This window comes from Urocampus carinirostris, chromosome 10 (assembly GCF_059441175.1).
Source record: "Urocampus carinirostris isolate Australia breed hairy pipefish chromosome 10, RoL_Ucar_1.0, whole genome shotgun sequence".
Taxonomy (NCBI): Eukaryota; Metazoa; Chordata; class Actinopteri; order Syngnathiformes; family Syngnathidae; genus Urocampus; species Urocampus carinirostris.
The window spans coordinates 2,176,548-2,185,831 of NC_142358.1; the positions used below are offsets into that span (position 1 = coordinate 2,176,548).

At 43.3% G+C, this 9,284-nt stretch overlaps 3 pseudogenes; all 3 read left to right on the plus strand.

Annotated features, from left to right (window-relative positions):
- Positions 1–4,450: 4,450 nt before the first annotated feature.
- Positions 4,451–4,542, plus strand: LOC148357469 (U2 spliceosomal RNA; annotated as a pseudogene).
- A 186-nt stretch (positions 4,543–4,728) lies between these two features.
- Positions 4,729–4,895, plus strand: LOC148357470 (U2 spliceosomal RNA; annotated as a pseudogene).
- Positions 4,896–5,399: 504 nt separating this feature from the next.
- On the plus strand, positions 5,400–5,547 carry LOC148357471 (U2 spliceosomal RNA; annotated as a pseudogene).
- The last annotated feature ends 3,737 nt before the right edge of the window (positions 5,548–9,284 follow it).

Here is a 9,284-nt window from a genome sequence, read left to right on the forward strand (position 1 = left end):
CCTTCCCACAATGGCACAGGTTTGGTCTGGATCAACCAAGTCTCCCAAGACTACAGACATTCGTGTCGCTAGAAGCTTGCTGAAAATTTTACAGTCCACGTTTAAAAGTGTTATAGGTCGCCAGTTTTTTAAGTCAATTTTGTCTCCTTTTTTGTGCAATAGAGTAACTATCCCTATTCTGAAACTGTCTGGCATATTGTCTCGACTGGAAAATTCGTTAAAAACCGTAATCAGATCTGGTGCTAAAATATCCCAAAAAGTCCGGTAAAATTCGAGGTTGAGTCCGTCCTCCCCGGGTGATTTGCCTTTTTTCATAGCTTTTATGCAATCATTCAGCTGTTCTTGGGTAAAGTCCGATGTTAAAAAGGGGTCTTGACGCACTGATCTTGAAATATGATCCAATACATGCCCCATTTCATTCTCATGTGTTTCTTTCTTTTCAAATAATTTTTTGTAGTAGTCTTCGACCAATCTGGTTATTTCACTACTTTCCTTTGTTATTTGCCCGTTCTCGTTTTGAAGTTTAAAAAGCCCCTCATTTTTGCTCATAATTTTTTTAAAAAAGTAGCGTGTACATTTTTCCCCTTCTTCTATTTCTCTTTCTCTGCTTCTTATTATGATGCCTTTACTCTTTATTTCCGCCAAAGCGTTTAGTTCTTGTTTGGTCTCTTTGATTTCATCATTAAAGTCCATCCCCTTTTCTGTTAGGATGAAATAGCGTTGGAGTCTTCTTTGTAGACCCGACATGCGTTTCATCTCTTAAAGTTTCTTGTTTTTCCCTGCATTTTTAAAAAAGGTCTGTGTTCGTTTCTTTGTCACTTCCCACCATTCTGCTCGTGAATCATACGAGTCTTGAAGGGTCTGCCAGTCTTTGTACAGCTCTCTGTATTGTGCGACTAGAGCTTCATCCTCCAGCAGAGAGCAGTTTAACTTCCACAAACCCTTCCCAACAGTCATACCTGAAGGGAATGAGAGAGAGCAGGACAGTAGCAAGTGATCCGAAATAAAACAGGAATTAATCTTGCATCACTCTGTGCTAAACCCCTTGTAAATATGTAGTCTATTCGAGAGGCTCTGGCATTGTCACTACTGAACCAGGTAAAGCCCTCTTCTCCTGGATGTATGGATTTAAAACAGTCCACCAGTTTAAATGTCCGGCACATGTCTTGTAATAAAGTTGATGTTTTATCTACTTTAAACTCCTCATCGGTCCTCTTTCTATCCTTCCTACTTAGGATGCAATTAAAATCTCCTCCCACGATTAGTGGTTGATGGCCTAGCATATGCGACTGGATGTCTTCTAAAAATTCGTACCTGAGTTGTCTGTCGGCATGGCCGTATATGTTAATGAGGTTAAAGTCATTCCCTATATAAGAAAGTCCTGCTAAGATTGCGCGTCCGTCTCTCAACACAGTACTCCCCTTTATGATGAGTTGAGGGTTGTTTATTAAAATGGCTACCCCATCGTTACGGTTTTCATTTGAGCCACTCCATAATAATAATAATAATAATAATAATTTCCTTGTATTGTCATTCTGTGTAACAATGTACACAGAACGAAATGTCGATTGCACCTGACCCGATGCAGCCGCAGCCAAGAGAGGGCGCCGCCGACCACTTTTTAAGTCTTAGGAATGACTCGGCCGGGGCGCGAACCCGAACCTCCCAGTCTCAAAGCGGGCGCCTTACCATCTAGGCTACTGAGCTGGTCGGATATGGCCAAATCTCTTCCCACTGTTTATAATTTTTTAGAAAGGGGATGCAGCATTCTTGTAGTAAAAACACATCCGTTCTGATAGTTTTTAAGAACGATAAAACACTGTGAGCCTTAACCTTTGATCTCACACTTCTCACATTGATAGTAGAGAATGTAATGTTCATAATTGTTGTTAAAGTATTTAAATTAGTTAGACAAAACCGGGGGATCTGAATCCATTCTTTGGTGATCGAGAGTGTCACCTGTGTCAGACATATCGCTTAAGAGTAGTACCTCATTTGGGGACTCACTGGGGAATACTCTGGAATCCTCCGACTCTCTGTCTGTGGTTCCAGGTCTTCCCCTTTTTTCAGGGTTAGGCGGTGAGCCAGAGGACCTGTCAAGGGGTCTCTTACTTCCCTGCCCACAAAAGGTCAAATTTTTTCCTTCCCCGACTTCCTCCGTCTCAACTTCATACAGTTCCCTTGTGGGCTTGTTCATCGGCATTTGGCTTTCTTCTAAATCTCTTCTATTTGTTTCCTGTGTTTTCACCGCTCCTAATTTGGTCTTACTTTTACCCCTCTTTCCAGTTCCCCTATGGGTTTTTGGAGAGTCGTTCGCCCTTTCGACTTGTTTGTCTTCTTCAAATCCCGGCAGTGGCGTGGCAAACAAATTTGCTAATTCGGACTCCCTTCCAGGCCCTTCCTGATCAATATGTGCTTTTGGACTGGCAGTTGCCTTTTCTATTTGTTTGACATGTCCAAATTCATGTATTTTATGAGAAATCGAATTAGAATTCCCAGGTTCTTCCTGATTCAAATTTGATTCTCTGGTCTCTCCTCCAGGGCTTTTGGTAGGGACATCTGTTTTTTCAATTTGTTTGTCTTGTCCATTGTCTTTGTGCATTTCTTGATCAAATTCGTTGGGTATTTCCATAACTTTATTCATTTCCTGTTCATCTTCATTGGGTATTTTTATAACTTCATTCATTTCTTGTTCATTTTCATTTTGTATTTCCATAACTTTATTAATTTCATTGTCTTTGTTACATTTATTCATTTCATTATCTATCTTGTCTGACATCATTTCATTGTCTTTGTTGTCTTTGTTAACTGCCTTCCCAGCTTTCAATTTGTTAGCAAACGATTTCGGGCAGTTTCTATAGAGGTGATTCGTTTCTCCACAGAGATTGCATTTTCTGCTATTGGTACATTCCTCAAAGGAATGTCCAATTGTTCTGCACTTTCCACAAAAAATTCGATCACATACCTCAGCCAAATGCCCATGTTCACCACATTTGCGACAGAGTTTCGGTTGCCCTTGATAGTGAATAAAGCCACGGTTTTCCCCCAGGAATATAGTCGACGGGAGTTGTTTTAGTCCCTGAAAGCCCTGAGGATCTTGGCGTAGTTGGACAGGTACCCTCCAGGCACCATTCCAATAGCCTTTCTCACACCTCACCTTCATAGCCTGGCCTTTAACTGAGCAGTATCTACTCAACCAATAACAGACGTCCTCAGCACTGACTATTTCACTAAACATTCTAACAATAACAATTTTGTTAGTATTATCAGTCAGCTTCTCCACTGTAAATCCAGAAAACTGGGGTCTCACTCCCTCAAAGCGATTCCAAAACTCTTGATAAAGAGCCGCTGTTTCAAAACTTACATCAAAGCCCTTGCCAGAAGGCATTTTTATGACAGCATGTACCTCCTCCTTTTTAAACTTCAGAATCTTTTCAACAAACTTGTTAATAAAATCCTGCCTTGACATTCCCTCCGAAATTGCCACAACATCTTTGAGCAAGAATCTTACGCAGTTACGTCTCCGCCCGCCGGTATTATGCCCGGCCATGGCAGGACTCGGCTGCTTTACTTCTATGTCAAAATTGTTAGAATTGAAAAATTAATAATTAACAATACTCTTTAAAACGAAGCCAATGACAGTATAATCGCATAGAACGAGCAGTGCTAACCTGATGCGTCCACCTCAAAGCTCAAAGCACTGTTCCAGCACAGAATGTTTACTTGACAGAGCAGTTCACAATGTTAAAAGCGTGTTCCTAGTAGCGTGTTGCTACCTTTCAAAGGCACGGTTTGGGATGAAAGTTAAAATATTATTATTAAAGCTTTGAAAACTCTCGGTGTATTGTGTTTCTTTGTAAATATGTGTAACCATATATAGCATGTATTTGCAACTGTATATTTTTGTAATGCAATTATTTTAGAAATTTATTCTGATATGTTTTGTACGAGCAAATGAGAGAGAAGGGGCGGGGCAAACGCGGGCTGACGGGAAGTGGAGTAAAGGTGAGACGTGTTTGTGGACGCGGCCGACAATAGTGGATATATATTTTTCCCAACCTTACTTTGGAAATATATACTTTTTTCCTTGGGTTACTCTCAACGGCCACCTGGACTCTGCAGGACTGCATTCAATTTTAAGTACCGGTATCATTTTTTGTTTAATTTGCTGGTTGTGTTTTTCGAACTTAATCGGGTCTTGGTTCACGCTGAGCACTCGCAATGATCGCAGCAAGGCTTTAGGGATAGGACCTTAGCTTGGCCTTTTGACTGAGAGTAAGTGTCCCGGCTCCTAGGCTTTGTAGCGTATTATGAACTGACCGATAACAGATAATGGATAATGAATAACGAAGATAGAACAATAACCCTTAAAACCCCCCCCCTCACGCTGAGCACTCATGACGCCAATCATGAATATAAGATTAAGAAAAGAGAGTACCGTATTTTCCGCACTTTGATTTTTGCAATCCGGAGATGGAATAAGAGCTTGCTCTGTCCACTCCACGCATTGGCCCGGTATTGCAGTACCTCCGGGAATGGTGCATTCGCAATGTTCGCAGCAAGGCTTTAGGGCTAGGACCTTAGCTTGGCCTTTTGGCTGAGAGTAAGTGTCCCGGCTCCTAGGCTTTGTAGCGTATTATGAACTGACCGATAACGGATAATGAATAACGAAGATAGAACAATAACCCTTAAAAACCCCAAAACCCCATGCAAGGCTTTAATGCTAGGACCTTAGCTTGGCCTTTTGATGCTAAGCCCTTAGCTTGGCCTTTTGTGTACTTTCTATGAAGTCACTATCTTTGATTTTTGCATTTCGGAGATGGAATATGAGCTTGCTCTGTCCACTCCAAGCATCGGCCCGGTATTGCAGTACCTCCGGGAATGGTGCATTCGCAATGATCGCAGCAAAGCTTTAGGGCTAGGACCTTAGCTTGGCCTTTTGGCTGAGAGTAAGTGTCCCGGCTCCTAGGCTTTGTAGCGTATTATGAACTGACCGATAACGGATAATGGATAATGAATAACGAAGATAGATCAATAACCCTTAAAAACATCCCCTCATGCTGTAATCTTTGTACTGTGGACCTTTATTTCTGGCCACGCACGCACCGGCCCGGTATTGCAGTACCTCCGGGAATGGTGCAGTACCTCCGGGAATGGTGTATTCGCAATGATCGCAGCAAGGCTTTAGGGCTAGGACCTTAGCTTGTCCTTTTGGCTGAGAATAAGAGTCCCGGCTCCTAGGGTTTGCAGCGTATTATGAACTGACCGATAACGGATCATGGATAATGAATAAAGAAGACAGAACAATAACCCTTAAAAACCCCTCATGCTGTAATCATAGGAATTATGGCAGCAACATTACGCATCATGGTGTTTGCGATCACTTTGATGCCAGGTCCTTAGCTTGGCCTTTTGGCTTTGATGCTAGTTCCTTAGCTTGGCCTTTTAGCTTTGATTTTTGCATTCCGGAGATGGAATAAGAGCTTGCTCTGTCCACTCCACGCATCGGCCCGGTATTGCAGTACCTCCGGGAATGGTGCATTCGCAATGATCGCAACAAGGCTTTAGGGCTAGGACCTTAGCTTGGCCTTTTGGCTGAGAGTAAGTGTCCCGGCTCCTAGGCTTTGTAGCGTATTATGAACTGACCGATAATGGATAATGAATAATGAATAACGAAGATAGATAAATAACCCTTAAAAACCCCATTTGTTATATAATGAAATTGTGAATATTCTTGATTGCTAATATGTTTTTCGAGAAGGGTTGTTCAAGCCTCACATTGTGTTTGCTGTTAAAAACGTCATATTGGAATATAATATTGTGAATGTGCTTGATTGCTGTTGAGTTGGTCATGATTGTTTTCTGTTGTTGGTGTCAAGAAGTTTGTTCAGACTAAAAAAGTCAATCGACTTTGGCCTGGACACATCTATTGACACTAACAAAGATGTCATATAATGAAATTGTTAATATGCTTGATTGCTAATAGGTTTTTCGAGAAGGGTTGTTCAAACCCTCGCATTGTGTTTGCTGTTAATAACATCATATTGGAATATAATATTGTGAATGTGCTTGATTGCTGTTGTGATTGTCATGATTGTTTTTTTTTTGTTATTAGTGTCAATAAATTTGTTCAAACCAAAAAGGCGTTTGCTGCTAAAAACGTCATATTGGAATATAATATTGTGAATGTGCTTAGTTGCTGTTGAGTTTGTCATGATTGCTTTCTGTTGTTGGTGTCAATGAGTTTGTTCTGACAAAAAAAAGACAATCGACTTTATATTCTGGACGGATCTATTGACACTAACAAAGATGTTATATAATGAAATTGTGAATATGCTTGACTGCTAATAGGTTTTTCGAGAAGGGTTGTTCAAACCTCATATTGTGTTTGCTGTTAATAACGTCATATTGGAATTGTCACGGTCGCCTTGGTGACCAGTCTGCCCCGCCCTCTGGGCAACAGCTGAAGCAGTTCCACTAATTGTGTCTGCTATTTAAGGCTGCATTGTGGGCTCTGCGGTGGCTGGTTCATTACTCTTATACACAATCTGTTATGCTTGTCCTGTTTTAGTCTGTTATGCCTTGTCATGTTTTAGTCTGTTATGCCGTGTCCTGTTGAGTTCGTGCCGGAGGAACTCTGTATTGTTCTGTTTTGCCCCGGAGTATTGGGCGACTTTTATTTTATTAAATACAACTTATGGATCGTCAACGCATTTGAGTTCTCCCTTCATGCCTCCTGCCTCCGTTCTGGTCCGGTCACCTTCCACGCCACCACGCCTCGTGACAGAATGAACCAGCCCACAAATAGAACTCAGCGAACGATCCCAGCGCGACTTGGGGAGAGCTGGAGAGCGCAGTTCGGCAGGCGCCTACTGAGTTGGCCTTCCCTGCCCGTTCGAACCACGGCCCCGCCCGTCGTGGCCCTTGCTGTGCCTCGAATGGGGTCCTGGGAAGAATTGACGCCTGCCTGTTCGACTCTCATGCCTGCCTGCCCGACTCCCGTGCCGATTGCCTGCTATTCCGTCTCCCCTGCGTGCCAGCCCGACTCCGACTCTGCTGCCCGTCGGGCCGACTCCGACTCCGCTGCCCGTCGGGCCGACTCCGACTCCGCTGCCTGCCAGTCCGACTCCGCTCCTCCTGTTTTGTCTGTTCTGATTTTGACTCTCTCATGTCTTGTCTGTTCTGATTTTGACTCTCTCATGTCTTGTCTGTTCTGATTTTGACTCTCTCATGTCTTGTCTGTTCTGATTTTGACTCTCTTATGTCTTGTCTGTTTTGATTTTGACCCTCTCATGTTTTGCCTGTTCTGATTCCGCCTGTCCTGTCTGAATCGCCTCTTCTGAACCTGAACCCCCTGAGTCTGACTCTTCTGAACCTGAACCCCCTGAGTCTGACTCTTCTGCATCTGAACCCCCTGAGTGCGACTCTTCTGAACCTGAACCCCCTGAGTGCGACTCTTCTGAACCTGAACCCCCTGAGTGCGACTCTTCTGCATCGGCCTGACCTGGGTGCGACTCTTCTGCATCGGCCTGTCCTGGGTGCGACTCTTCTGCATCGGCCTGTCCTGAGTGCGACTCTTCTGCATCGGCCTGTCCTGAGTGCGACTCTTCTGCATCGGCCTGTCCTGAGTGCGACTCTTCTGCATCGGCCTGTCCTGAGTGCGACTCTTCTGCATCGGCCTGTCCTGAGTGCGACTCTTCTGCATCGGCCTGTCCTGAGTGCGACTCTTCTGCATCGGCCTGTCCTGAGTGCGACTCTTCTGTAGAGGCCTGTCCTGTTTACCTGCTCTGATTTTGCCTGTCCTGTTTACCTGCTCTGATTTTGCCTGTCCTGTTTACCTGCCCTGATTTTGCCTGTCCTGTTCTCGTCGGTTCTGCCTGTCTGTTATCCCCTGTCCAGTTTGCCCACCAGACCCCCTCCCTGCTGAGCGCCGATTCCGATCTGCCCGACGCAGATGGCGCCTGCCTCTCCCCGTTCCTGCGTGTTCGGAGGAGGGAGCGGGGTTGCCCCAATCGCGAGCGTCAACATTCCGGGGCGTGAGGTAGTAATTTTTTTCTTTTTGGGACCTCGGGAGCTGTCCCTTAAGAGGAGGGCTCTGTCACGGTCGCCTTGGTGACCAGTCTGCCCCGCCCTCTGGGCAACAGCTGAAGCAGTTCCACTAATTGTGTCTGCTATTTAAGGCTGCATTGTGGGCTCTGCGGTGGCTGGTTCATTACTCTTATACACAATCCCGGTCTGTTATGCTTGTCCTGTTTTAGTCTGTTATGCCTTGTCATGTTTTAGTCTGTTATGCCGTGTCCTGTTGAGTTCGTGCCGGAGGAACTCTGTATTGTTCTGTTTTGCCCCGGAGTATTGGGCGACTTTTATTTTATTAAATAAAACTTATGGATCGTCAACGCATTTGAGTTCTCCCTTCATGCCTCCTGCCTCCGTTCTAGTCCGGTCACCTTCCACGCCACCACGCCTCGTGACAGGAATATAATATTGTGAATGTGCTTGATCGCTGTTGTGATTGTCATGATTGTTTTTTTTGTTATTAGTGTCAATAAACTTGTTCAAAAAAAAAAAAAATTGCCCTTGCACAATAGTATTGCCCTTCACACGTTGGTTAACTACTGTTAAAAGATATTAACTCTGAAATTGTTTAATAGATGTTGAAAATGTCAGGAAAAAATGTTAAAACGTTATATCGTCGCGTCATATTGTCAGATATAACAAAAATACGCTTGATGGCTGTTGAGATTGTCGTGTTTGTTTTACTGCTGTTGGTGTCGGTGGATTTGTTCAGACCAAAGACAATCGACTTTGGCCTGGACGGATCTATTGACACTAACAAAGATGTTATATAATGAAATTGTGAATATGCTTGATTGCTATTAAGATTTTCGAGAAGGGTTGTTCAAACCTCACATTGTGTTTGCTGTTAAAAACGTCATATTGAAATATAATATTGTGAATGTGCTTAATTGCTGTTGAGATTGTCATGATTGTTTTCTGTTATTAGTGTAAATAAGTTTGTTCAAACCAAACCAAAAAATGTTGTATTTGAATTGCGTTTTTTCAATGTGGGCGCATGCGGCTAATATACAGGTGCGGCTTGTGTATGTACAAAATCGTTTTTCCTCCCGAAATGTGGTGTGTGCGGCTTATAATCAGGTGCGCACTATAGTCCGGAATTTACGAAATTTAAATAACATTGTATTATGATTATTTAAACTGCATTTGAATCAAAAACAAAAAAGTATTAAAAAAAAAGTATAAAAACAAAAGTGTAGGTAGCAGAG